We start from the raw sequence: 27,425 nt of genomic DNA, 5'->3' as shown, positions 1-27,425 counted from the left end.
TTCTTTTCTTTTTTGTTGCAAGTCGTATCCAAACTCGGGGATGATAATGAGGCATTCACCCCGCCGTGGCGGGTGGGTTTACACAGCTCGAGGTCTTGGCAAGGCGAGGGCTCTGTGGCCAGGCGGTCGGAGGGAGGCCCCCGACTCTCCCGGCCCGCACCCGTGCACGCCCGAAACCCAATTGCCGAGCCCTCGCTGCAACGAGACACAAGTCATCAGTTCACATCAGGCTCCTGCTATGATTCCTGCCACAGCCCATCACCGTGGCCTCTGCTTGACGAGCCCACGTCACTTCCACTCAGCAGTGAGAATGTCAGCTTGTCAAGGGTTTTTAAGGCTGGGACTTGGAGACACGGCACGGCAATTTCTCTCCGAGCCACAGGATGGAATCCACCGCCCCCCCCCCCCACTCCGTGTCCACCCCAAAAGGTCCTCACTCCACAGACGCACTTAATGCGATGGCACACTTTTTTTGCCACTGGAGCAACGGAGACGAAAAATTTTCTCTCTCTTTTTTCCTTTTTCTAAGGTGATGTCTGTGCCTCCCCCCCCACCGTGCCCCCCGCCCCCCGGGTACCACGAAAGGACAATAGCACCGAGGCCTCTTAGATCATCTCCAGGCTTGTCTGTGGGCAAAGTAACAATTAGAGACAAGCCCAGGTGATGAGTGTTCACGGTTACATGACCTTCCTCCTGGTGCCTACTCAGGGACAGGCTGCCTGGAATCCAACTGAGGCAGGCGGCCAAATCCAAAAGAACGCAGCATCCAGGGGCGCCTGGGGGGGCCCCGTCGGCTCAGGGTCCGACTTCAGCTAAGGTCACCATCTCACAGTTCTTGGGCCCGAGCATCACGATCTCACGGTTCGTGACTTGAACCCCTGCATCAGGCTCTGTGCTGACAGCTCAGAGCCTGGAACCTGCCTCCGATTCTGTGTCTCCCTCTCTCTCTGCCCCTGCCCTGCTTGCTCTGTGTCTCCCTCTCTCTCTGCCCCTGCCCCTGTCTCTCTCTCTCTCTCTCTCTCTCTCTCTCTCTGTGTCAGAACCAAATTGAATAGCATTAAAACCAATTTAAAAAAAAGGAACCAGCATTCTGCAGGGGGAGGGGCAGGGCGGGGGTGCAGCAAACCCAGGAGTGTGCAGGGTTGTTCAAAGCCCACACAGCCCGCTGCACGTGGGCCCCAGGCTAGAGCCCCCGGAAGGCAGCCCCAGCTGGTGCGGGATCACCCCAGAAATGGACGCATGTTGCCCCTGGGGCTATGGCAGACGTAGAGGGAGGATGGTCAACGATGGCCAGGCTCCCCCCAGTCCCGCCGAGCGGGGCGCCCTACCCGGCTTCCCGTCTCATCGTGCTGGGTCCTACTCACCCGGGCGTGGGCTTTTGCTCCGTGCCGTGGGGACCACGTGTGCACGGACGCAAGTCCTCACGAGGCTGTGCTCTCGTGACCTGCCCGGCTCCGAAGCATGGGTGCCGTGAGGCACAGCTTTGAAACGCCCCGCCGGCCGCCCCTCGTCCCCTACAGCCCTCGCTGTAAACTTTTATTCGCCGTTCAGCAAATTGAAAATAGAAGGGGCTGCGAGCTGGGGACGGGGAGGTCGTTAACGAGGGGCCGTGAATCGGCTCTTTCTTTGCGAGTGTGCGGCTCTGTGTCCTCCTGTCGGAGGGGAAAAAGAAAACGAAATAAAAAAACAAAAACAAAAACAAAACACCAGGACGCTCGGGAGTCCCCAGCCCCGTTGCCAGAGGCGGGCACAGCCCGAGTCCCCAGGAGCCAGCCGGGAACAGTGCGTCCTCGCCTCCCCAGGCTCCTTCGGACCGAAACACGAGACATGGGATCCGCAGAGAAATGACAGAAACGCAACCAAATTCCTGCTGTTCAGAATGTAAGCGATGCCGTCCTGTCCCCCCCACCCCGCACCCCGAATCAGGCCCATGGGACGAACCTGCACTTTGCACAAGACTGTTTGCTTGTAATTAATTTAGTGAGAATGATATAAAAATGTTTAAAGCTTTTGCTTCTTTTCTTTTTTTTTTCTTTTTTCTTCCCTTCTCTTTCATTTTCTTTTCCTTTTTTCTTTTCCTTTCTTCTTTTTTCCTTTTTTTCTCTTCTTTTCCTTTTTCCTTTTCTTTTCCTTTTTCCTTTTCTTTTCTTCTTGTCTCGTCTCTTTTGTTTTTTCTTTTGTCTTCCCTTCTCTTTTCTTTTTCCTTTTCTTTTCTCTTCTCTTTCCTTTCCCTTCCCTTCCCTTCCCTTCCCTTCCCTTCCCTTCCCTTCCCTTGTATCTAATGCAGAAATGCAGGCTTGCAGAGATCTTCTGTGAAATTGTACCCAACTCCTCTTCAGGGAAACGGTTCCCCGATCAACAAACATACTCTGAAAAGTATTGTCTCAACCTAGGACTGTGTCTGATGCCCTCCACATATGGGTCTGCTCCAGCCACTGAGTGGAAACTCACCCCCGAATGGGAAAGAGCCGGCTGTACAACCCGTCATAAAAATGAGGGTTCCTGCTAAAATCCACTGGCAGATTTCAAGCAGTGGTACCAGAACCACAAGCTGCATTCTTGAAGCGGGGCTCAGGGGTAACAAAGTCCGGAGAAGACAGAAGATGGGGGTGGGTCTATCACTTAGGGCTTCCTGGGCACCAGCCTGAGCGGGCTGAAGCAAATCAGGAAGCGTCTGCTCACGGAGTGCAACTTCCGTGGTAAGCTGGTTTCAGGACTGGCTTGATCAAGGCGCTTCACAGGGCTGCAGAGGCCTGCTTTCTGCCGCTATGCACATTCATATTCCAGTTTTTCTTTAAACACCTTTTTTTTTTCCTTGCAAAAACCCTGGGGATGTTGGAAGCGTCAAAGTCTGCAAACGCAGCACATCCTGGGGTCTCCTCGCCTGAAAAATGACCAGCTGACGTCTGCATGGATTGTGGCCTCGGAAAAAGGCCAGACGGGAGGACGCTTTTGGGTTTTGCTTCTGAGATCCTCCTCCCCCCGCGCCGTGCTCCCCAGAGCGGTTCACGCGTGAGAACGTGCATCATTGACGGCACCTCCGTCCCTCTCTGATTTCCACTTAGGTAGAAGAGACGCCTTCCCGTCAACACACCCTGTACGTTCGTGCACCCGAGGCCCCAGCGGACCAGCAGCTCTTCAGGACACGAGCCTTCCTCTAACGTCACCGACCCCAGCCCCTGCGTCCACTAACTGGTCCCTGTGTGTGTGCACTTACCTGCTGTGCGTGTTTCGTGGACACGGGTCGTGGGATCACTGGGACGTGCCCTGTGCTCTCTGACTCCTCTCTCGGGGCATCATGCTGCATGGACCAGTGGTTCCTTTTTCACGGCTGAGTCTTTTTGGTTTAATTTTTTACATGTTTATTTATTTTTTTTGAGAGAGAGTCAGAGCGTGTAGTGGGGAGGGGCGGAGAGAGAGGGAGACGCGGAATGCGAAGCAGGTTTCAGGCTCCGAGCTGTCAGCACAGAGCCTGATGCGGGGCTCGAACCCACGGACCGCGAGATCATGACCTGAGCTAAAGTCGGGCGCTTAACTGACTGAGCCCCCCAGGTGCCCCATAGTTTTTTTTTATTATCATTAAAAAATTTTTATAAGTGTGGAACCTGACACAGGGTTCGAACTCGTGGCCTGAGCTGAGATCAAGGCTCGGGCACTTAAGGCACTGAGCCACCCAGGTGCCCCCAGGGCTCAGCGCTGTTCATCGTGTGCGCGGACCCGGTCACGTCCCTCCGTGCGTCCATCCGTGGACACGTGGCCTATTTCCCCGCGCGGCCTGTTGTGAATCACGGCGCCTGGAACACACGTGTGCAGGTTTTCGTGGGAACGCCCGTCTTGCAAATGACCTTCGCGCACCATGCCCGAGGGCATCCGCCGCGGGGTCTGCGTGCGTCTGCCTCCGTGCGTCCCCCCGGCCCCCAGCCGCCCAGCTGGGCCGAGAGGCATCCGTGCGGGGGGAAGGGTTACCTCCTTCTGGAACCGCACGGGCCCCCCTCCCCGCCACCTTGCGTTAAGCCACCTGCAGGACTTGTCCTGGCAGGAACGGCTGCCTGCTGTTCACACGCACTCTGCCCCCTCCCCTCCCCTCCCCTCCCCTCCCCTGCCCCGCCCCACTCTCTCCGCCCACGTGCGGCATTGCACCTGCCACCGTCTGAACACCAGCTCTCCCCTGTCCCCACCTCCGCCCACGTGCAGCAAAGTCCTCAGGGACACGAGTGGAGAAAGCAGGTCGGGGACACTGTGGAGGACAGGGACGCAAAGAGGCACCAGTGACAGCCGCCTGGGGGCAGCGTGCGAGATTTACAGGCCGACAGGCCGCAGAGGAACCATAAAGGAAGGTAACAGGCCCTCCACAGCCGTGCCCTTAGCACCGAGCAGGGGCGCGTGGGAAGCCGCCTCAGCTCTGACTCGGCCCCTTACCCCCCAGCTCCCGGAACGTTCCAGGGCTGCCTGGACCCGGACGACCCACACGGACGGGCAGGGATGCACACACCTGCCCGGTCGCACAGGCGGCCTCTATCCCGCGTGACTCAGACATCTGCATTCACATCATGGCCCTGAGATCACGCTCGGTGGGCGACGGGTGGGGGTTCACGGGCTCCCCTTCCAGCAGAGATGAGTGGCCAGTGCTTTGGGAGGTTGACGGAGGAGACAAGGGGCGGCCTGGGGAAGGAGCCCGGCTGCATGGTCGGGCACGTCGGGGCCCATGAGGTCCCCTCGAGGGAGGCTCAGGTCGGACTTGTGATCCTGGAAAACATTTGGCCGAATTGTAGGTGACGTACATTTATTCCCCAAAAGAGAAGTTGAGGCCCTGACCTCCAGAACCCGTGAGCACAACTGTGTTTGCAGATGTGGGTAAGTGAAGGATCTGGGATGAGCCCCTCCTGGACCAGGGGGGCCCTGACTCCAATGGCAGGTGCCTTAAGAGACAGAAGGGGAGAGACGGAGACAGAGGAGAAGCCCCGTGAAGCCGGAGGCGGAGACCGGAGGGACGCGGCCACAGTCCAGGGACGCCTGGAGCCCCAGCAGCTGGGGGAGGCAGGAAGGACCGTCCCCTGCAGCCTCTGGAGGGAGCACAGCTCTGTTCCACCTGGATCTCAGGAGCCCTGCTCCTCCTGGATCTCCGGGGTCCTGCCCCTCCTGGATCTTTGACCTCCAGCCTCCAGAACAGTGAGCCGATTAATTTCTGTTGTTCAAAGCCTCTGCATTTGTGGTCATTTCTTACGACCCCCTCCCCCCGCCCCCAGGAGATTTGCGGCTTGAGGGCATTTTTAAAGGCCCGTCTCCCCTGATCAGACCAGTTGGTTCCGATACCTTCCTGCCAAGATAAGAGAGCAGAGCCCCACTGCTCTTGACCAGAGGTCCGATGCCCCCAAATCGGCAGGTGAGGCTTGCAGGGCATCGAGAAGAAGCCTCACGACCATTAAAAAAAAAAAAAGTACAGATTGTTTAATATCTGCGAACATCAATTATATGTTGTTAGTGATATGTGCCGTGACACAATGGGGTGATATTATCACGTTACAAAGTATCTGCTTCAATCAAGGGAAGCGATTCCGGGAAACCAGAGTAGGTCAGACTTTGAAAAAGAAAAATCTTGGGGAAAAAAAAGAGGTCAGGCAGGAAATCTGGTAATTACCTCGCGGGGAAAGACTGTTGTTAAGGAGCCATTATGTAAAAAAGTGCCCCCCACAGAACGAAAATCGGGGGAACCTACCCCGAGTCCAGCTTGTATCACAAACCGGGGAGCCCCCCCCCCCCCGGAATACGGCTCGTATCACAAACAGGGGCAACCCACCCAAAGTGTGGCACCCACAGGGAAGGAGCAGCCTTTTTCGTCTGTTCTTTTTGTTTGTTTTTTTGTTTTTTTAATAGATGACATTGGAACAATGATGCAGGTTGGTGAACGTGGGTGACACTGGCTGCCCTGTGCAGGCGGGGTGCTCTCTGCAAGGGTACCCGGTGCCATTGGGGTACCCTGTGGGGGGTTACTCAACGTAGCTGGGGTACCCAGTGTTGGTGGGTGCTTGTGTCTTGGGGCACCTAGCAGGTGGGTCCTCAATGCAGGCGGGGAGACCAATGTACCTTACATGGGTGGGGTCCTTAAGGCAGTTGGGGCCCCCTGTGAAATAGTCCGTGTCCCAAGCACCGCGGGCATGATCTCAGCTCTGGAGAAATCCGAGTGGAAGCCACGTTTAACTGAGAAATTGTTACACTCAGGGCACCCTTGTGACCTCAGCCGGGGTCACTGGAGGTGACCTTTAACGCTGTCAGGAGTGTGGTGTTGGGGGATGTTGGGAATGGACTCGCTTCATCGTGTTTTGTTACAAATGAGCAATGCGGCTGCCACGTCGGAGCCCTGCGTCTGGACCTAGGAAAGCCCTTCATAAACGGTACGCCCGTGGCTCACCGCCATGTGGGGACGATAGATAGATAGATAGATACATACATACATATATACACACATAGATACATAGACACATAGATCGATGTACAGACAGGATGGATGGATGGATGGATGGAAAGATAGACACACAGACACACTCAGACACACTCGTACATGTATGTTCAGCCGGTCACACACACTCATATCCTTGTGTGTTCCGCCTAGATGTGCTCCCACACTCATACTTATGTGTTCACGCACAGACACACACACGTGCGTATACACGCGTGTGCCTACAACAGACATGCTCAAACATAATCCACGCGTGTCGACACGGTGATGTCCGTACACACTCACATCCATCTGTTTTCGCACACACATGTGCACGCACACTGATACACATGTGCATCCACACACAGACACATCCACACCCGCCCAAGACACTCGCACGTGCACGCTCACAGACACACTCCTATACTTCCGTATTCACACGTAAACACGCACATGCTCACAGGCACACACATGCACGAGCACACGCTCAGGCACACACACGTTCACACCCACCCACACGCACACGGCACACCCAGCCCCTCACCTATAGGACACAAACAACCACAGCGGGTCCTCACGAACATTGTCTCCCTTCCTTTCCTAAAACCGAAGCAAAACCGGGAAATTGCTCTCCTCCTGGAATTCCTATTCTGATTCGCTTTTCACCGACACTCGTCCACTTAGTTGCCGCAGCTGTAAATGCTCCGCGACACGGGGGGCGGGGGGGTGGGGGGACAGGCGAAGGAAGGGACACTTGCTATGTCAACTGAATTCCGAATGTTTCCGGGCTATTTGTAACTCATGAGGCCCAAACTGCACCACAGCCGAGAGCCGGCATTGTTCACGGAGCCAGAGTGAAAACAAAGTGTCCCAAAGTCTTAGGCGGCGCCCGCATTTACAGCGCCTGCTACAGTTAATGAAGGTCCCGCCGGAAGGAATTGTTGCGAATTGTTTCGAATGGGACTCCTTCCCGGGTCCAGTCCGTGAACGCAAGACCCAAGCAGCGGCCGCCCCGAAGGATTGGGGAAAGAGGACAGTTTGCATGCGACACGGGATTTTCCTGTTTTGTTGTTTCTTGCAGACGACGTAGGAAAAATGCCGTCTCCGGGATCTTTTTTCTTACGGGGCTCTCCTCTCCTGTGTCTTCCGAGAATGATAAAAATGTCCTTCTCCTAAACCGTGCCTGCTTTTTATTTTGAACACAAGCACTGCCGTTTTGCATGGAAAACGGATGTTCAGCGGCTGCTTGATTGACCCGGGGCAGGGGCGTTGGGGGGGGGGGCGGATCAGTAAGACAACAAGGAAAGGTTTAATTCAAATTGTTGATCTATCCCGAACGGGCACTCGGTGCACAGGGGAATAATGTGAGGGGCGATGGGTCCCCACAGGCCAGGCCCCTGTCACCCGAGCAGAGGACAGGATCCGAGCACCGTGGCACAAATATTTCCTGTGCTTCATTTTGAAAATGTTTAAATGTTTTATGTATTTTTGAGACAGAGAGAGACAGCGTGAGCAGGGGAGAGGCAGAGAGGGAGGGAGGCACAGAATCGGAAGCAGGCTGTGAGCACAGAGCCCGACGCGGGGCTCGACCTCACAAACTGCGAGATCGTGACCCGAGCCGAAGTCGGACGCTCAACCCACTGAGCCACCCGGGCGCCCCAAATACGGCTTCATTTTGACTCTACATAGTTTTGAGGCACAAAGGGGGAAAAAGAAAACCGTGCACATGTCTACAGAAAATATATTTTCAGCTGACGTTATGGAGGAAACAGCTACATGAGCTCAACCAGCCCACCAGAGCCTGATTGGGGCTGGTTTTCTCTCAGTTAGAAGGGCGTCTCTGGAAAGCGGACACTGCATTTCAACTCGTTAGAAAAAGTCAATCTGGGGGCGCCTGGGTGGCGCAGTCGGTTAAGCGTCCGACTTCAGCCAGGTCACGATCTCGCGGTCCGTGGGTTCGAGCCCCGTGTCGGGCTCTGGGCTGATGGCTCAGAGCCTGGAGCCTGTTTCCAATTCTGTGTCTCCCTCTCTCTCTGCCCCTCCCCCGTTCATGCTCTGTCTCTCTCTGTCCCAAAAATAAAATAAACGTTGAAAAAAAAAAAAAAAGAAAAAAAGAAAAAGTCAATCTGAAAAAAGACACAGGAGAAAGAGAGAAAGAGACAGTTTGTGCAAAAGGCATTGCGTGGCATTGAAAGGGACGTCGGTGGGACAGTGAATAAAGGAGACTATGGATGTCCCTGCTCAAGCAGACAGAGACAGGGACAGAACGTTTTGTTCTATTGAAGCCCTCAACTGATTAGACGAGGCCCACCCACTTTGGTCCGTGTGATGTTTCCTTAGTTCCCATACTGTTCTTAGTGATCTTTAGTATTCATCATCCCCGAAGGAACCAGAAAGCCACATCTGTTTCCCCATGATGACCTTGGATCCATTTTTCACAATAGAGCTTTTTTTTCCTCCAACATATGCCTTGAATCCCTACAAAATCGAAGGGACGGCAGCCACACCCTCCCCCTTTTTCCCACCAATCTCTGGATCCCCTATGCATTCACTTAGAAGAAAGAATGTATTGTCCACAAAACAACAAACATTTTAAACATCTGGGAATCTCTTCGATTTTTAACCATCTCTGCCACCCGGCCCCACGGAGAACTGAACGTGGTGTTCAGCTCTGTTTTTTTTATTTTTTACTTGTATCAAATGAAGTAATTTTTAAGTCCTCTCTGCACCCAAGATGGGGCTCAAAGTCACAACGCAGAGGTCAAGATTTGCACGCTCGACCGACTGCGCCCTCCAGCTGCCCCCGTTCTGCTTTTTAATTAACTAATTTTTACTTTAAACTTAAAATTTTTTTAATCTTTATTTATTTTTGAGAGAGACAGAGTGTGAGGGGGGAGGGGCAGAGAGAGAGAGAGAGGGAGACACAGAATCCAAAGCAGGCTCCAGGCTCCGAGCTGTCAGCACAGAGCCCGACGTGGGGCTCAAACCCACGAACCGGGAGATCGTGACCTGAGCTGAAGTCGGATGCTCAACCGCCTGAGCCCCCCAGGCGCCCCGATTCTAACCCTCTGAATGCCACCAGCCCGGCGCCTGGAATCAGCATGATCTTGTTTCAACTATATCAGGACGCGGATGAGTTAGTTGAATACCCCTCCCCTCGCTACAAACGCAATTCCCCAAACGCAAATGAACACATCGCCGAAGAAAACCATAAAAAGGGATTCCTGAGAAGGAGAGACTTGCAGAAAACACATATGCACTGGCCGCGTCTCCAGAGGCACCTGATCCCCGCGGCTCGTGCGTGCAGGGCTCCCCCGCGGAGGCACCTGGTCGACTCCCATCCCGACCGGAACGCCTGAGCGGCAGGACAGCTGTGGTGCCCTCAACTTTCCCGAGGTCGTAGACGACATCCCCACAGAGTTGAACCCAACCCCTGTTTTCCAGACCCCGTGTCTCCCCCATCCTGAGTCCTGGGCGGGGAGAACCCGCCTCCCCTCCTCTGTCCACGTGCTGAGCCTTCCCCCTGGGGCTGAAAAGCGTCAGAGGCAAAACGGGAGGCGGGAGTCTAGAAGGGAGCAGAAGGCAAGAGACATCCATTAGACCCACCCACAGGTTGCGTGGGCCCGACTGTTATTTGTATCCCTTGTGGCGACAGCTCCCGGCTTACGTCCTCAGTCAAATGATTAGCGCCCTTGAAACAGAGGAATTAAACGGCGGCTTAAAGCCGACTCTACTCACCCCATCGAATAGGGCCATTGCTGAAATGAGTTATTAAATAATGAGCCATCTATTTGAAATTTGCACGTGAACCCTGTCAAATAGATTCATTTCGTGACGTGCCACCCTCTCGTCAGGATCCTAGAAAAACGCAGGAAGCTGAGAATCGTTATACGGCCACTGTGTGAACGCTCAAGCACGGGGACCGATCGTTAACGATTTCGTGCCAGCTTGGGGACAACTGGAAACAGGTCTGCAGGTGCCTGATAGGAACCCGGTCTTGTGCTGTCGTGTCGTTAACGATTCAAAGACGATACCAAAGCTGCCGGGATCACGAACTCCGTGAAAGGCGACACGAAAATACATCGCGGCTGGCGGAGAAACATGACCACCGGCAGGGCCCTGGGACTCAGGACGGACAGGTGCGGGAACCGGTCAGCAGCCCCCGAGGCTGTCCGGGGAGGGGTGACCGTCCCCTTGGGGGCGCAGGGTGACTTGGGGAACCGGGAGCAGGCCTCACCAGCTCCGACAGCTTGGCTGTCTCTAAGGGCGGCCACGTCACCAGCCCAGCCAAGCCCAGCACCACATTTGCAAATGAAGACCTCTGTGTTTCAAGGTTCCCCGAAGAAAGGAATCACCATCAAGGAGGGAGGGTTCCTTCAGAGACGTGTGGGAGTCCCGTGACGTGCACCGTCCTGTGCTGGGGAGGTCTCTTCCTTTCTAACAGCCCGTTCACGCAAGGCCGCCCGCCGTCCCAGGCGCATCTCTTGGGAGAAGCCGCGCAGAGAACGTAGGTCCAGCCGATGCAGGAATCTCTCAGCTGGAAAAGCCCATGACTGCTGTCATCTTCCTCTAGGGCCTGCAGCTGAATTCCAAGCTCCCGAATGCTCACTGTGGGTCGAGAAAGGCTTGCCAGAAGTGGTAACTGTTTTGTGGGTGCCTGAGACGTTTCCCTGGGTGCATCGTCCACGAGTCTTGCGAACTCCCAAATATTGCCCTACGGATAGGACTTCCGAATGGACACAACGCAGTACGTTCCCTGCTTACAAGCCGCGATGGTGCACCATTCATTGCTCTGCAAGCTGGTATGTGTTTTATTAAAACCAAACACAAACACCAGGGTCCACGTTGCACCCCAATCACCGTGCATGACATCGCCGTCATTGGTGTTAATTTTCCTCTCATAGTCACCCAAGCTGGATGTGGCTCAGGGATGCTTCCTTTCCCTCAGGGCCTCTGTGCATGCCCCATGGGGCCCCAAGTCTGTCTTTACAAATCAGTTGTTTTGTCCGCAGGCTAGACTTCCATATGAGGATGCTTGTCTCCTCCCCGGGGGTGCTGAGCTGTTTGTGAGGAAGAGGAAGATATTTTCTTCATCTCCCTGTGAGATGAGTGGATGAGTGGATGGATGGGTGGGTGGATGCATTAGTGGATGGGTGGATAGAAGGACAGATGGATGAATGAATGATGGAAGGATGGATGGAATGATGGATGATGGATGCATACATGGTACATTAGTGGATGGTTGGATGAGTGGATGAGTGGATGAGTGGGTGGGTGGATGGATGCATGGACAGATGGAAGGGTGGATGGGTGATGGATGGATGGATGTGTGGATAGATACATGGATGGGTGGCTGGTTGGATGACTGGGTGAATGGATGGATGATGGATGGATGGATGGTTGGATGCAGGGATGGATGGATGGACAGATGGATGGATGGACAGATGGATGGGTGGATGGATGGATGGATGGATGGACAGATGAATGGACAGGTGGATGGATGGACGGATGGATGGATGAGTGGGTTGATGGATGGATGCATGGGTGGGTGAATGGATGAATCAACGGATGGATGGACAGAAGGATGGATGGATGGATGGGTGGATGGATGGATGATGGATGGATGGGTGGATGGAGGGATGCATGGATGGACAGATGGATGGATGGACAGATGGATGGACAGATGGATGGGTGGATGGATGGATGGATGGATGGACGGATGAATGGACAGGTGGATGGATGGATGGATGAGTGGGTTGATGGATGGATGCATGGGTGGGTGAATGGATGAATCGATGGATGGATGGACAGATGGATGAATGGACAGGTGGATGGATGGACGGATGGATGGATGAGTGGGTTGATGGATGGATGGATGGATGGACGGACAGATGGATGGAGGGATGGATGCATGGTAGATTAGTGGATGGGTGGATAGGTAGATGGATGGGTGGACGGATGGATGAACAATGGATGGATAGGCAGATGGTTCCAGAACACCAGGTACTACCAATAGGTCCTTAAGCAGCTTGGGAAACGCAGGAGGAGACAAAGCCCCAGGTCAGGGGTGGTTGAAGAACAGAGAGAAGATGGGAAGAGAAATCCCGCCCCTCCCTCAGTTCAGAGGCTCCCAGAGTGGGCCAGTCCCCTTTTCAAAGTAGTTGGCTCTCCTGGAAAAAGCTGGAAAATCTGCATCCAAAATGCTTGAGGTTGTCAAGGAGCAGTCAGTCTCTGGACAGAGCCTGCCACCTGCCCCAGGGAACCCACCTCTAACCATCTACGTTTTCATAAACCTTAAGCCCACTGAAAAAGTTGCTGTTTAACTGATTCCACCAGGCGCAATGGAATTTAGGCTAATTTGCATGCGCTGTTGGGTACATCGGCCTGCTTGCAGGAACACCACTCAATCACAGAGGGGAGATGAAATTAACTCTAATTAGATTGTATTCAATTTGATGTTTTTAAATGTTTATTTATTTATTTTGAGAGAGAGAGAGAGAGAGCATGAGCAGGGGAGGGGCAAAGACAAAGAGGGGGGGAGAGAATCCCAAGCAGGCCCCACACTCTCAGCACAGAGCCCGACACGGGGCCCGAACTCACAAACTGTGCAATCCTGACCTGAGCCAAAGTTAAGACACAGACGCTGAACCGACTGAGCCATCCAGGAACCCCCCCAATATGACTTTTTAAAGCCCTAAAGCTTTTGTGCATTGAAGTTCAAAAGTGAGGTGGAAAAGATAGAAACAACAATGGGTTTAATTTCTCGCCACCATTTTGGAGGGGTTCACAATCCCCTCCTCATTCATGACGGACAGATACATTGCAATAATTCAATACGTCCTCCTGGCCTCATCTGCCTGTCCGTCCACTCCGGTAACTCCCTGACACGGAGGTTCCCTCTCAGCACGTGCGTCCAACTTGGAGGATATTTCGAGGAACTCCGTGAGCACTCATCTTGCAGAAGAAACTTAGCCCCGGAGACAATATTGTCCCTTCAATTCCTGCTCCTACGAAGGCGCCCCGTGGCAGGGTTTACCGTGAGTCACTGGAAACCAGCAGGCGTCTCTGTGAGGCTGGCCGTGGGAAGTGAAGACAATTTTATTCATAACGTAGAATTAAATTTCGCCAAATGTTCAGTTATGGGTTATTCTTTTATTTTTTCTTAAATGTTCTTAAGTTTCTGGAAACTTGCAGAATTATTATATTTTCAAAAGTAGTCTGGGACTTTTAATATATCTAATAACATCAGATCAATAGCGTCCGTGCCACATGGCATATTACAGAAAGGAGAAGGGCCCACATCGCGAAGGAATAAGTGAATTTACTTCGCCCCAACAGCTTGTTTCTAATCGTCCAGAGGCTTTCAGGCACAGAAAGTTAACGTGCTGGATTTTCATGCTGGCGAGTTTCTTCGATGTGGTGTAATATATATATATATATATATATATATGTATATATATATATTTATATTTTTATATTTATATATAAATTATATATTATATAATTAATATTTATATATATTATATAAGTTATATATTATATAGTTAATATTTAGATATATTATATATAAATAATATATAGATGATATATTATATAATTAATATGTATATATATTATATATACATGTATATGTATAAAGTGTCTTAAAGCAATTATTCTGGGAAGTGTGTAAAAATGCCACGTATGCAAACTTTTCATGCAAACTTTTTTTTAATAAGCCCGTACTCTGTTTTATGGGAAGCATACTTGTTTTCACTTCACCACCAGCAGATGCTTCTGACTGAGAATATTATATGCAAATAGGCATCGTGCTTTCTCGATAAGAACTATGCCGGAACCACGAGTGAGGTTTTCTGTCCTTTTGCGTGAGGATGAACCCAAGTTTTAATTTTACCACAATGTTTGCCACCCGGAATCACCATGTTTAATTTCTCAGAACAGTGAAGGGGCCCCTGGGGGGCTCAGTCGGTTAAGCATCTGTCCGACTTCAGCCAGGTCACGATCTCGCGGTCCGGGAGTTCGAGCCCCGCGTCGGGCTCTGGGCTGGTGGCTCGGAGCCTGGAGCCTGCTTCCGATTCTGTGTCTCCCTCTCTCTCTGCCCCTCCTGTGTTCGTGCTCTGTCTCTCTCTGTCTTAAAAAAAAAAAAAAAAACATTAAAAATGCATAGCTTAAAAAACAGGACGTTCTGCACCTGCTACTATGTGGATGAACCTTGGGGACATGATAGTCAGTGACGTAAGCCAGACACAGAAGGACAGACCCTGTGTGATTGCACGTATATGGAGTCCCTAGAGGAGTCACATCTGTAGAGACAGAGAGTAGACAGGAGCCAGAGGCGGGGGGCAGGGACGGGAGTCAGTGCTTCATGGGGACAGAGCTTCGGTTTGGGAGACGGAAAGTTCTGGACACGGATGTTGGAGATGGTTGCACAACAGGGTGAACGTGCCCGATGCCACTGAGCCGTGCACTTTAAAATGGTTATGATGGTGTATTTTATGGTATCTACATTTTACCCCAATTAAACACTGAACAAAAAATTTAAAAATATGTGGGTAACTGAAAAGTCAAAGAGATTCCCAGGTGTTCAAAATGTTTGTTGCTTTACAGAGAATGTGTTCTTACTTCTAAGTGACTGTGTAGGGGGATTTTCTCATGTGCACATGTAGTTAGCAGGAGCTGGAAGGAGGGAAGGAAAGGAAGGAGGAAGGAAGGAAGGAAGGAAGGAAGGAAGGAAGGAAGGAAGGAAGAAGGTAGGGGGGAAGGAGGAAGGAAGGAAGGAAGGAGGAAGGGAGGGGGGAGGGAGGGAAGGGAGGAAGGAAGGAAGAAAATAAGGAGGGAAGGAAAGAAGAACAGAAGGAGGGAAGAAAGGAGGGAAGGTGGGAGGAAGGGAGGGAGGAGGGAGGGAAGGAAGGAGGGAGGGAGGAGGGAGGAAGGGAGGGAAGGAGGAAGGAAGGAAGAAGGAAGGAAGGAAGAAAGGAGAGGGAGGGAGGAAGGAAGGAAGGAAGGAGGGAAGGAAGGAGGGAGGGAGGAGGGAGGAAGGGATGGAGGAGGGAGGGAAGGAAGAAGGAAGGAAGGAAGAAAGGAGAGGGAGGGAGGAAGGAAGGAAGGAGGGAAGGAAGGAGGGAGGGAGGAGGGAGGGAGGGAGGGAAGGAGGAAGGAAGGAAGAAGGAAGGAAGAAAGGAGAGGGAGGGAGGAAGGAAGGAAGGAAGGAGGGAAGGAAGGAGGGAGGGAGGAGGGAGGAAGGGACGGAGGAGGGAGGGAAGGAAGAAGGAAGGAAGGAAGAAAGGAGAGGGAGGGAGGAAGGAAGGAAGGAGGGAAGGAAGGAAGGAAGAAAGGAGAGGGAGGGAGGAAGGAAGGAAGGAGGGAAGGAAGGAGGGAGGGAGGAGGGAGGGAGGGAGGGAAGGAGGAAGGAAGGAAGAAGGAAGGAAGGAAGAACGGAGAGGGAGGGAGGAAGGAAGGAAGGGAGGAGGGAAGGAAGGAGGGAGGGAGGAGGGAGGAAGGGAGGGAGGAGGGAGGGAAGGAAGAAGGAAGGAAGGAAGAAAGGAGAGGGAGGGAGGAAGGAAGGAAGGAAGGAGGGAAGGAAGGAGGGAGGAAGGAGGGAGGGAAGGAGGGAAGGAGGAAGGAAGGAAGGAGGGAGGGGAGGGAGGAAGGAGGGAAGGAAGGAGGGAGGGAGGAGGGAGGAAGGGAGGGAGGAGGGAGGGAAGGAAGAAGGAAGGAAGGAAGAAAGGAAAGGGAGGGAGGAAGGAAGGAAGGAAGGAGGGAAGGAAGGAGGGAGGGAGGAGGGAGGGAGGGAGGGAAGGAGGAAGGAAGGAAGAAGGAAGGAAGAAAGGAGAGGGAGGGAGGAAGGAAGGAAGGAGGGAAGGAAGGAGGGAGGAAGGAGGGAGGGAAGGAGGGAAGGAGGAAGGAAGGAAGGAGGGAGGGGAGGGAGGAAGGAGGGAAGGAAGGAGGGAGGGAGGAGGGAGGAAGGGAGGGAGGAGGGAGGGAAGGAAGAAGGAAGGAAGGAAGAAAGGAGAGGGAGGGAGGAAGGAAGGAAGGAAGGCGGGAAGGAAGGAGGGAGGGAGGAGGGAGGGAGGGAGGGAAGGAGGAAGGAAGGAAGAAGGAAGGAAGGAAGAAAGGAGAGGGAGGGAGGAAGGAAGGAAGGAAGGAGGGAAGGAAGGAGGGAGGGAGGAGGGAGGAAGGGAGGGAGGAGGGAGGGAAGGAAGAAGGAAGGAAGGAAGAAAGGAGAGGGAGGGAGGAAGGAAGGAAGGAAGGAGGGAAGGAAGGAGGGAGGAAGGAGGGAGGGAAGGAGGGAAGGAGGAAGGAAGGAAGGAGGGAGGGGAGGGAGGAAGGAGGGAAGGAAGGAAGGAGGGAAGAAGGAGGGAGGGAGGGAAGGAGGGAGGGAGAGAGGGGGAAGGAAGGAGGGAAAGAAGGATGGAAGGAAGGAAGGAGGAAGGCAGGGGGGAGGGAGGGAAGGGAGGAAGGAAGGAAGAAAATAAGGAGGGAAGGAAGGAAGAACAGAAGGAGGGAGGGAAGGAGGGAAGGGAGGGGGAGGGAGGTAGGAAGGAAGGAAGGAGGGAAGGTGGGGGAGGAAGGGAGGGAGGAGGGAGGGAAGGAAGAAGGAAGGAAGGAAGAAAGGAGAGGGAGGGAGGAAGGAAGGAAGGAAGGAGGGAGGGGAGGGAGGAAGGAGGGAAGGAAGGAAGGAGGGAAGAAGAAGGGAGGGAGGGAAGGAGGGAAGGAAAGAGGAGGGAGGGAGGGAGGGAAGGAAGGAGGGAAGGAAGGAAGGAGGGAAGGTAGAGCGAAAGGAGGAAGGAAGGAGGGACAGTGCTAACCAGCATCAGTAGAGATGTATGAAAACTGTCTTCTGTTTACAAAATTCATCTCTTTGTAGCAGTTAAAATCAATGCCCTGAAGTCCCCTGTACCAACATGGATAAATCTAGAAGAAAGACGACTGAGGAAACCTGGTTGTCCAGGGAATTTCTACACCCAGCGGGTCCACAGGTTATAACGTGTATCACTCGTGCGACTTTCTTGAACAATTCACACACCTTAGGGCCGCCTGGCGGGCTTGGTTGGAGGATCGTGTGACTCTTGATTTTGAGGTTGTGAGTTCGAGCCCCACGTTGGGTGCAAAGACTACTGAAAAGTAAAATCTTTAAAAAAAAAAAAAAGGAAACAATTAGTAAATTTTATGTATTTTTTTTGGAGTGGGTTCAGGTTTACAGAAACATTGTGCAGAACGTAGGGCATGCCCGTGACCGTCACCCCTGCTCGTCCTCGGTTTCCCCCACTGGGAACATCTTGCGTCAGTGCGTTGCATCTCCCACAATTGGGGAGCCCAGACCGGTCCATCATCGTTGGGAAGCGAGGCCCATGGTTTGTCTTGGGGTCACGCTCGGTGTTCAGCTGTGGGCTTTGGGTCAACGTACAATGCCACGATATACTCATTACAGCATCCCACAGGGTCTCTCCCTTGGCCCTGAAAACCCTCTGCTGCTCCCTCGCCGGCCCCGAACCCCTGGCCAGCACGGGTGGTTTCGCACGTGCCTGGTTTTCCCTTTCCCAGAATGCCCTACAGGTGGGATCCTTTGCACCCTGCCTTCTTTCTTCTCGATGTGAGTTTTTAAACACCCAAAACAACACCGCCCATGGCGCATCGACCCATCCACAGGCGTGAAAAGCAGAAAAACGATGGTGTAGGAAGAGGACAGCAACGTAGGAGCGAGGTCCCAGACGCTTGAAATGATCATGAGTGGTGCTTGCCCATTTGGACGGGGAATATGGCGGCCTCACCGGGACGGAGTGTCTTCTCCCGGAAGCCTCATGGCCTCGGGCAGTTGCAAGGTGCACGATGCCTTTGTGTCTGGTCTGCTGTGTGCAGCGACGAGCCCTCACCCGGGTCCTGGGGGGCCGTGGTAGCTGGGCTGTGGCCGAGGCCTCCAGCTGGCCAAAGCCCAGCAATGGCGCTCCCTCTTGGGGCTGGTGACTCCTGAGTCTGAAAGCACTCGCCAACGGGCTAGTGTTGGCCACAGCCTTGCCGAGAACGTGCAGACTCGATTCCCCCAGAGGGCGTGTGCTGTGACCGTGTTCCTACCGTGACGGAGGGCAGAGAGAATCCCCAGGGAGAGAAAGCACTCACGGGACCGTCCCGTGCGTTCCAGAGCTGATAATCCGCGTTCCAGTGGCGCCGGGGCCGTTCGGACCCGTAGCTGGTGTCGTCCTTGCAAACCCCCGGCGGGGTCCTCCTCAGGGGGAGACGCTCCCGTCCCCGGAAACATCTTTGAAGAATGAGCTTCGCGAGTGTATTTCATAAATTCCTGATTTGCCATCACATCTATCTTTCCGTGCAGCCTTGCAGAGGGAAATAGCCCAGCCTGCTCGTGTCAATTGTGCGTGTAATCTCTTATGTTGGGGGGCGAGGGGGGCTGTCTCATAAATGTCTCTCTGCGGGTCTAATATAAACACCGGGGGCATCGTTCACCCGCCACCTCGGGGGGTCCACGCCTCTGCGTCCCCGCTTTCAATGCACATTCAGCCGCGCGTGAAATCACACAGACTTCGGAGCCCGGGTCTCAGACGCAAGTTTCTAGAACGCGCAGCACGTTGGGGTGTAAAGTATGTCGAGGATCCCCCTTCCCACGTCTTTGTGCCTCTACACGAGGAAGATTTCTCCTTCCAACGCGTCTGAGGCATGTGTTGGCATCTCTCTGTCCGACTCCTTGCAAAGAAGCTACGTTTGCACAAATGCAGAGCTTATGCAAAGGTTTCGTCTTTTTGCCTCGTCCTTCTTAGAAATTTCATCGTTTTTCCCCGCCTCCACCCCGAGCAATTTATATATGCTCCTGGGGGAGCATATAAGCTTCATATATATACGAACCCTGGCCTTTTATTTCTTAGATGTGGCAAACAATGCTGTGGTCAGAAGGAAAGGGATCAAATATTTCTAGAAATTTCTTAGGAATTCAACGGGCTCACGTCTTTGTTTTCCTGTGCCTTTAACCCAAGCAACTTCCATATCAGTTCTGACTTTTTATTTCGTTGGTGTAGTAACAAAAGTATTTTTTTAATAAAGAAAGGGATTAAATATTTTTTCCCCCTAAAGCTTTCTTGGAGGTCAGGGCCTTTATCTATGAGGAAGCAGCCAGCAGTTATGGGTAACCTGTGTGAGGTCACACCCAGCCATAAAGGAGCCCTTTGGCTAAAGGCTCAGCAGAGTCAATGCTGGGGGATCATTGGGGTTGCTTTTGGCTTCTCTCGTTGAAATTAGGAGGTGACAGTGACACCTCATTACTGCTGTATGATCGTCATTTGCAATTAAAGAGTTTGTCATGCAAGGAAGGAAGGAAGGAAGGAAGGAGGGAGGGAGGAAGGAAGGAAGGAAATGAGGGAGGGAAGGAAGGAAGGAAGGAAGGAAGGAAGGAAGGAAACAAGGAAGGACGGAAGGAAGGAAGGAGGGAGGGAGGTGGGAGGAAGGGAGGGACAGAGGTGGGGGGAAGGGAGGGAGGGAAGGAGGGAGGGAGGGACAGAAGGAAGCAGGGAAGGAAGGAAGGAAGGAAGGAAAGAAGGAAGGACGGAAGGAAAGAAGGAAGGACGGAAGGAAGGAAGGAGGGAGGGAGGTGGGAGGAAGGGAAGGACAGAGGCGGGGGGAAGGGAGGGAGGGAAGGAGGGAGGGAGGGACAGAAGGAAGCAGGGAAGGAAGGAAGGAAGGAGGCTGGTGTCTGTTTTCCAGCTCTTTCCACAACCCGCTTCTCCCCGACGCAATACTGAACAGGTGTTGAGTCCCCACGTGTCCTTCTGTGACCGTGACGTCACCCCCATGACTCCTCCCTGCTGTCCCTGCAGCCCGACTCTCCTGGGTGGCTGCAGGTGGTCAGAGGTGTAAACGGGGCGGACCCCACGCTCCCCACGGGCGAGGGGCACTTGCCGATCCGTGGCCTCCGGCACAGTGCCGTGAGCCCCGGAGGGAGAGCCCCGGGCGTCCTCTCCTGCCCCACCCCCTGGTGCCTCTGAAGCCAGGGTTCCGTGTTGCTCGCAAATGGCCCCCCTGCTCAGGAACGTGTCCGAAAGGCCGAGTCTGAAACGAAACCCGTGACGCTCGCGGTGACCGCAGGGTCCCGAGGACGCTCCAATTGTACCCACCTGTCTCCATTTAGGGACACCTTGCGAGGCAGCACGTGTGGTCATTCGGGGTCACTGGAGGCTGCAAACGGAGACCCACACGTGGCGGAGTTGCTTCCCCGGGGTCCCCGAGTGTCCTCACGTGGCCCGCGATCTCGGCCGACGAGGACGCTCCCTCAGGAGCTGACCTACTCCTGCAACCCGTACCTCCCAACGCACTGAGTGGCCAAACCCGGCACGAAGGTCTCACGGGTCTGTGGGTCCCCGGGGGCCAGGTGGGGTCCGGGCGCCAGGGGCCAGGGGCCAGGTGGCTCAGGTCTGCGGTCTCTGTCTCTCGGGCCCCCCGGACCATCGGGCACCAGGACGTGTGACGCACTGGGACCTCTGGGGCCGCAGCTCCCGGGGACACGAAGCTCTCACGGTCACGGGGACGCACAAGGGGTTCGGGCCCAGCCACGCAAACGTGCTCAGGCCGCTCTTCCCCTCACACCCACTGGGTCCGCGGGCCCGAGCTAACCCCATTACAAACGGCAGAATCCTATGTGTGTCGCCATAAGGGGCTGACGGGTGCCCCTGACGACGGCATATGCTTATCTGAACCCCAGGAGCCTGGGAATGGGACCTAATGTGCAAAATGACCTCAACGAAAGGACTGGAGATGGTCCTAAATCCAATACAAGTGTTCTTGTAACACACACAAGAGGAGGGACAGACACAGAGGAGAAGCCACATGAACACAGAGGCAGCAACAGGAGGGACGGGGCCACAAGCCTGGGCACCTGCAGCCCAGAAGCTGGAGGAGGCAGGAAGGAGCCCCCCCAGAGCCTCTGGAGGGAGCACAGCCCTGCCTGGATTTAAGGGGCCCGGCCTCTCCTGGATCTCAGCTGCCCTGCCCCTCCAGGATCTCAGTGGCCCTTCCCTGCCTGGATCTGAGCGGCCCTGCCCTGCCTGGATCTCAGTGGCCCTACCCCTCCTGGGTCTCAGCAACCTTGCCCCTCCTGGACCTCAACGGCCCTCCCCTGCCTGGATGTCACTGGCCCTGCCCCACCTGGATCTCAGCGGCCCTGCCCCTCCTGGGTCTCAGCGGTCCTGCCCCTCCAGGATCTGAGTGGCCCTGTCCCTCCGGGATCTCAGTGGCCCTTCCCTGCCTGGATCTCAGTGGCCCTGCCCTGCCTGGATCTCAGCAGCCCTGCCCTGCCTGAATCTCAGCGGTCCTGCCCCACATGGATCTCAGTGGTCCTGCCCCTCAGTGGTCCTGTCCTGCCTGGATCTCAGTGGCCCAGCCCTACCTGGATCTCAGTGGTCCTGCCCTGCCTGGATCTCAGCAGCCCTGCCCTCCTGGATCTCAGCGGCCCTGCCCCTCCTGGATCTCAGTGGCCCTGCTCTGCCTGGATCTCAGGGGTCCTGCCCTGCCTGGGTCTCAGTGGTCCTGTCCCTCCTGGGTCTCAGTGGCCCTGCCCTGCCTGGATCTCAGAGGCCCTGCCCCTCCTGGATCTCAGTGGTCCTGCCCTGCCTGGATCTCAGTGGTCCTGCCCTGCCTGGGTCTCAGTGGTCCTGTCCCTCCTGGGTCTCAGTGGTCCTGTCCCTCCTGGGTCTCAGTGGCCCTGCCCTGCCTGGATCTCAGTGGCCCTGCCCCTCCTGGGTCTCAGTGGCCCTGCCCTGCCTGGATCTAAGCGGCCCTGCCCCTCCTGAATCTCAGCGGTCCTGCCCCACATGGATCTCAGTGGTCCTGCCCCTCAGTGGTCCTGTCCTGCCTGGATCTCAGTGGCCCTGCCCTGCCTGGATCTCACTGGTCCCCCCCTGCCTGGATCTCAGCAACCCTGCCCCCCCTGGATGTCAGCAGCCCTGTTCCTCCTGGATCTCAGTGGCCCTGCCCCTCCTGGATCTCAGCGGCCCTGTCCCTCCTGGATTTCAGTAGCTGTGCCCTGCCTAGATCTCAGACTTTTGGTCTCCAGGGCTGGGAGCAAATAAGTTTCGTACAATAACAGGTGGCAGTCTGGGCCAGGAAGGTGGTGTGGGATTTGTGTCCACAATGCGAGCCTTGCCTCTACTCCCCACCGGGAAGGTCTCCACACATTCGTTACTGAGTCCGATTGCCGCGAAATAAACGTCGTCCCTTCGTCGGTCCCCGGAACCTTTTCCCACGTTCACAACGACCCCAGCTCGCGCTGAACGGAGTCTCCATGCGGCCCTGGGATTATCTTCTGTGAATTTCTGTTGTGTATAAAATAGATACATTTTGATTACAATATTATTACTTTCCATGCAGTATATTTCCTATTTTTCGTTTTACGGCTTGTCACGTAGTGCAATAACCCCCCTCGCTCCGTGCCAACGCACCCGGTAAACGGTGCCGGAGATTGATTAAATGCCTCGCCTGAGTTCCACTGTTTAATCAAGCCCAGCAGAGATGTATTACCTCCTATCTTTCAGCCTATAAGAGCTGATCTGAAATACATTGAGTAACTGCGAAGGAATACGTGGCCATCAATGTTTCAAATGCATGGTTTACATATTTCAGGAAATATATCTGCTCGGGTAGCAGTGAGAAATCCTCCTGGCAGTAAGAGTTCAGTACAGCATGCGACACGGAATTAACGCCCCCCCCCCCCCCCCACCACCGCCGTGGCAAAGTGTGCTTCACTCTCTATACGGAGCCGTAAATATCCAGAATCTGGAGGTGAATTACAAAAATAACAACTGAGCTGAGGGAAAAAATTGATGGCAACAGGAGACAGAAGGTATGGGAGCCTTTCCGCCACGACCAGCTTCACAGCTGATGGCCCTCCAGACGCTGGTCCAGATGGGAAATGTTTCAGGCCAGCTGCTGGAGGAGGTCCGGGGACGGTGTGGCTCTGCCTGAGTCGCATCACTGAGGGCGCGGGTTGGGGAGGAAATGCACGTCAGTGACCGGTCCTCAGTCTAGTCCCAGGCAGGTGCACTGCGACGGATGTCTGGCTCCCCCCTGGAAGTTTGCCGGGCTCAGCCCAAGTCAACCCTGTCATGTTCTACCCTAACCCGAAACACACAATCTGAGCCCTTAACGTCATCCCCTCTGTCACCGGCCCCTCATCACAACGTCATCCTTCACCCCCCAGTGGTGTCTCTTGAGATGCTGAGCCGTGGCCACGCTGTTGAATGGACTGTATGATTTGCCAGTGATGGCATCTGAGCATTTCACAGAAGACCCCAGCGGATGGAGGGGGCAGTTTTGCCAAAGGAAACTGAGGTAGAACATGGACAAAGGATCTCGTTCTCCAACTCCCCCCAGCGCGGTGCGAGGAATCACGTCTAAGCATCACCACGGACCACTGTGCATGGGCGACGGTGGGTCGAGAGGTCGACTTTCTGTGCCCTTGAGGCCAGGGCAGCTATGGCGAACGGTCTTCTCTCCACTACTATGCTTGACAAGCAGAACCAGGTCTCGGTGTGCTACATCATGAAAAATGGTGGCCAGCCCTACTCTGAACGCTGTACGTGGACATGGTGTGTGAGAGTTTCTGGAAGAGATTAATGGTGCATAGCCACTGGCACATGGGAAATAATTTAAATCTACAGAGATGGATATAGAGGTAGGAAGGTCTAAAGATAGAATTATGATAGAGTAACTAGATGATAGACAGATACATAGATAGATAGATAGATAGATAGATAGATAGATAGATGATAGAAAATTGACAGAGAACAGATAGGTAAATAGGTTGATAACTCATAGATAAATGATAGATAAAAGATACAGATACATAATAGATGATAGATGGATGGATGGATGGATGGATGGATGGACAGATGGATGAGTCGGTGGGTGAGTGGATGGACAGATGGATGAGTGGGTGGGTGGATGGATGGATGGATGGATGGGTTGGATGGATGGATGGATGGACAGACAGATGAGTGGGTGGGTGAGTGGATGGATGGATGGATGGATGGATGGATGGATGGATGGATGTGTAGACAGGTGGATGGGTGGATGCATGGATGGATGGATGGATGGACAGATGGATGAGTGGGTGGGTGAGTGGATGGGTGGATGGATGGATGGATGGATGGATGGATGTATAGACAGGTGGATGGGTGGATGCATGGATGGATGGATGGATGGACAGATGGATGAGTGGGTGGGTGGATGGATGGATAGATGGATGGATGGATGGATGGATGGATGGAAGGATGGATGGGTGGATGGGTGCATAGATGATAGATGTATAGGTAGATAGATAATAGATGGATAGATAATGGATGGGTGGATGGGTGGAGGGGTACATATATAGTAAGTATGTAAATAGACAGATAGATAGATAATGCATGGATGGATACATAGATAAATGATATATGGATGGCTAGCTACCTAGATGGTAGGTCCCATCAAGTAAGCCACCTAGGCCAAGCAGAGGTGCTGGCCAAGGAGAAATTCTGGTACGGTTCACAGAAGAGGGACACAACGACCATTTGTCATGACTTCTGGACCAGCTGTAGCTCTTTCCGTGTTTTCCTCATTTCTCCATAAGACACCGGCCGGAATCTCAGCCAACTTGGCCCAGATGGCATTGACTTCCTCCACATATCAACAGGGTCTGCATGAAGGGTTCTAAGGAGCTGTTCCAGCCACAGAGCCCCTGGTGGGATTGGATGGGGTCTCCATTGTGATTGAATCATAGGCTGGCTCTCTCTCTCCCCACCCCTCCTTCCCTCACATTCCCAATTCCTCCCCCCAAAACCTGCAGCATGCTAACTGCTATCCCAGAGTCGGCCTCTTGGAAACCCAGCCTAATCTTTCCACAGATGTTTCGGGTGGGTACCTGGCTCTTGGTATTCGGGGTCTGCTCGCCCTTCTTGAAAGGTAAAATGAGTCAAGGACTCTCATTAACTTCCCAGGAGCACAGGGTTTTTATTCTCCTTCAGCAGTGAGAGGCACAAACTCTTCATCTGAAGAGCTCACCACCCCCAACCCTAATTTCTAGAACCAATCACGTTCTTGGGGTCAGTTTGAGTGGAGCTGGGTACAGGTCTGAGTCAATTGCAGCCAGATGAAGCCTTCCCATGCGAAATTTAATTACCACAAGCCTCACCCTGGAAACGTTCACCTTGAACCAGAACATCGCTCGAAAATAAAATTGAAATGTGAACTCACAAAATGCTAATGGGTCCTGCACCCTCCCCCCTCACCCCTCCCAGGCCAAAAAAAAAAAAAAAAAAATGTTCACACACGTCCTCGGAGACCCTGGAATGACTACATTTCTTCATTCGAAATTCATTCCACTGGCATCTTTTATGCAAACCATGTTGCAGTACGTTCTTGATTTGCATCCCCCGACCCCATCTTTACACCATGTGACCACGTCACCCATCCACTCGGGGTCAAACGCTCAGGCACACCGCTTTGTGAGCACATGCTCGCAAAGTAGAAAGGACCGTGAGCTACACCAAAAAAGAAAGAAACACACAGTGCTGTGTGATGAAGGCATATGCTTTCCTCCCCCGGGAAAACCGTGGACACCCCAGCTTAAGATCGTGGGGACGACAGAGGTCCTAAAGGCGTGTTTGAAGGCGTGTTCCTCTTGTCTGCACAGAGGAAGTAGCCACCTTATGAGTCCTCATCGATGAGTCCATACCAGATAAACAGGATGAAGGATAGAAAACCAGCTGAAGCCAGAACAGCCCAAACAAGGTCAAGTTAATAATTGGATTCTGTGGTTGCATTGTACTAACTGTCCACAAAACACCTACGACGTGACGCTTCATGGCTTATCTGTACTTAACGTTGCCTGAAACTGGCCAAGTACCTTGTGTGAACACGTGTCCAGATTTTTGGTTAATCGTGAGGTCCCGTGGAATTTTGAACGGAAATCCCAAAAAGGAAGGGAGGACCTTCTATCTTTATTTCTACTTTTGATGCTTATGACTCGAAGCAGTGAATGAAATTCACTTCCTGGGGCACAGGTTACTTGGAAAGTTTGAAGTATGAACATGATATCAAGTATCTATAGGAATTATATTCCTTAAGTGGGTAGATAATCTATACTTGCACTTAATCTAAAAGATTTTTTAAAAAATGTTCTTAATGTTTATTTATTTTTGACAGAGAGAGAGAGACAGAGTGAGAGCAGAGGGGCAAGGAGGGAGACACAGAATCTGAAGCGGGCTCCAGGCTCTGAGCTGTCAGCACAGAGCCTGATGCAGGGGTTGAACTCACAAACTGTGAGATCATGACCTGAGCCAAAGTCGGACACTGAACCGACTGAACCACCCAGGCTATTTAAAAGGTTTTAAATGCAGTTAATATGAAACACAGATATGTACAAAATCTAGATGGTCTGGGTATAAAATAATTGAGTCTTTTGGAAAATGGAATGTGTACCATGACCCAGTGACTCTTGATGGCCAGTAATGTGCAAAGAACCATGCCTTGTACTCTTCCATAATTGCCTCCCTGGTCCTAGAAATACCCAAGGAATAAGAAGAAAACCTTCCACACTCCAAATTAGCATCATGAAAATAAAATATTTGTAGAAGACCCACGTGGAGAACCACAGTCCACATGGAAAAGTAGACGCCTTGGATGGATTAGGCTGGAAAAACATCCCAACATTGAGATGGTTTTCTAATATTATTCAGACTTTGGAAAATCAAAGGCCCTACACAACTTCAACACATAGGGCTTCACTGACCCCTACTATCTTATTTCAACACTGTATATGATGTCATAATCACATTGCTATCGGTTTTCATTGCTGATAACCAATACACGTGAAGGACAGACGTTTCAGTGGTGGCTGGGGAGACGTGGCATTATAATGATTTATATAAATTTTATTTGGGATCCAGAAGGCGGGAAGGGCAGAGTGATGGAAAAGGGGATGATATTTACTTTATAAGATTCAGGAATCAATACA

Source organism: Leopardus geoffroyi, chromosome X (assembly GCF_018350155.1).
Source record: "Leopardus geoffroyi isolate Oge1 chromosome X, O.geoffroyi_Oge1_pat1.0, whole genome shotgun sequence".
NCBI lineage: Eukaryota > Metazoa > Chordata > Mammalia > Carnivora > Felidae > Leopardus > Leopardus geoffroyi.
This window is presented reverse-complemented; position numbering follows the sequence as displayed.